Source organism: Sinocyclocheilus rhinocerous, unplaced genomic scaffold (assembly GCF_001515625.1).
Source record: "Sinocyclocheilus rhinocerous isolate Xijiao unplaced genomic scaffold, SAMN03320098_v1.1 scaffold628, whole genome shotgun sequence".
Lineage (NCBI taxonomy): Eukaryota > Metazoa > Chordata > Actinopteri > Cypriniformes > Cyprinidae > Sinocyclocheilus > Sinocyclocheilus rhinocerous.
The window spans coordinates 734,119-736,490 of NW_015650779.1; positions in this window are offsets into that span (position 1 = coordinate 734,119).

Genomic DNA, 2,372 nt, shown 5'->3' on the forward strand with positions numbered 1-2,372 from the left:
TTAAATATGTATGCTGCTGCTATACAATAATATGCTTAAAATCATCCCTATAAGGCAGATGGAATATAAAAGATAAAACCCCCCAGAACAAGCAGCACCTATTGCCAAGACATATGTACTGCAACTGCTCCGGAGAGCCGTGAGACCGTTGGTTTGCTATCTATGTGAGCCTGGGCCGGCTTTGCCGAATGGCTTAACTCTAGTTAACTATTTATGTGTGTACCTGATCAGTTGACCAGATAGCTTAAACTAGTGACCTGAGTTAAATGTGAACTATGTGTGTCATTAGCAAACAGCAATCACACTGTAGGCTGATAAATGAAGTAACCCCCAGCAACCACCTGACTCAGGCTCGGACGGCCTGAGCAAATAGTTTTAAATTTGTCATTCAAGAGTTGTAATTTTTTTTTTTCATTAACATTCATCAACGTTACTGCAATGGAAATACTTACCTTTAACTTATTAATAAGCTAACAAAATATTTGGCGAAAGAATAAATCACTGTACACCCTGTAGTTGTGGTGTCATATGCCCAGGACTAATTATGCGTCAAAAGCAGCTGCTCATTTATTTTGATAATTTAAAATATTTATATTGCATATTAAGAACAATGATGTTTGCATTGTATAAACACATCATTGCTAAATGCATGGCTTGTTCCATGCCATGGAAGGGATAGTTCACCCAAAAATGAAAACTGGCTTGTGTTTTACTCACCCTTGAAGCATCCTAGGTGTATATGACTTTCTTCTTTCAGACGAATCCAGTCGGAGTTATATTAAAAATTGTCCTGGCTATTCCAAGCTCTATCATTGCAGTCTGCGGGTGTTGCAGTTGAACAGTCCACAAGTCGTCAAATAAAGCGCGCGCATTCATAATAAAACGTGCTGGTGGTGGTGGTGGGGGGGGTGAATAAAGGCCTCCTCTAGCGAATCCATGTGTTTTTGTAAGAAAAATATCCATATTTTAAACGTAATAAACACTTTTCTCTCACTTCCGGTATCTGTCATAAGTGAAAGGCGTTCCGGCTGAAGGTGTATGACGTATGCGCAGTGCGCGCCTGTGAGATATGCTAGTCTCGCGAGTTTGTTTAAAGGAGCAAAGGAAGCAAAGTTTCCTTACTTTAGCAAAGGAAAACCAGTCTCCTCTTGGCTTATATCGAAATCCTCCAACATTTTTCTTTGCAAATCTTCGGTTTGTACTTCTAATTCGTGACCAGCATTTTGTTTTGTTGTCTCTCCGCGTTCGGCACTAATCACGCAACGCCGACGTGCTGCGTCATCCGCCGGCACGACTTCCGCGTATGACAGATGATGGAAGTGATAGAAAAGTGTTTATTACATTTGAAATATGGATATTTTTATTACAAAAACGCATGGATTCACTACAGGAGGCCTTTATTCACCCCCCGGAGCCGTGTGAAGCACGTTTTATTATGAATGCGCGCGCTTTATTTGACGACTTGTGGACTGTTCAACTGCAACACCCGCAGACTGCAATGATAGAGCTTGGAATAGCCAGGACAATTTTTAATATAACTCCGACTGGATTAGTCTGAAAGAAGAAAGTCATATACACCTACCTAGGAAGCTTCGAGGGTGAGTAAAACACAAGCCAATTTTCATTTTTGGGTGAACTAACCCTTTAAATTGCAATAATTTTTTATTTTTATAGTGAAATCTTACCAACCCTAAACTTTCGAACAGCAGTATGTAAAAATCTGATTAATGTATGCAAGCAATTCACTGAATAAATTACTTCATCTTTTAACATGATGTGCAAGAACCAAAGTAGAATTAAAAGTATAACAGTGTCAATATTGGTACAATATACTCACTTAACTGATTATTAGTCTGTCTCTATTAAGAATCTCTATCGTTATATCAAAGGAGATAAAGAAGCTGTAGCATGTAAAAAGAGAACAAAAAATAAATCTAAACCAAAGAGTCATTTTTTTGCAGCCTATATGAATGTCAGTCAGAAACTCACTCACACGCCACAACACAACCAAACCACAGCAATAACAAAACCCACAGCACAAAACCTCACAGGCCTGAGACAGAAAGACAAGAAGAAAAGAGGCAGGAACTCACCCGAGAAGCAGCTGGTCTTTTGGGTCTTGAGACACGTACACAAAATCTCTGAAGGTAAAAACACACAGACATAATATCAACAGCAGCATGAGCCGCTGTGTGCTGAAGAAATGATGTCTGTCTGCTGTAATGGGACACTATAAACACATGACACCTACAGCTGCAGGAAACTGAGCTTGATTAACAGGAAAATGGAAAGACTTCACTATAATTTCAAATTATTCAACAATTACATTTACTTAAAAGTAAATTGCATCTCTTTTCAATGTTAAAATTCTT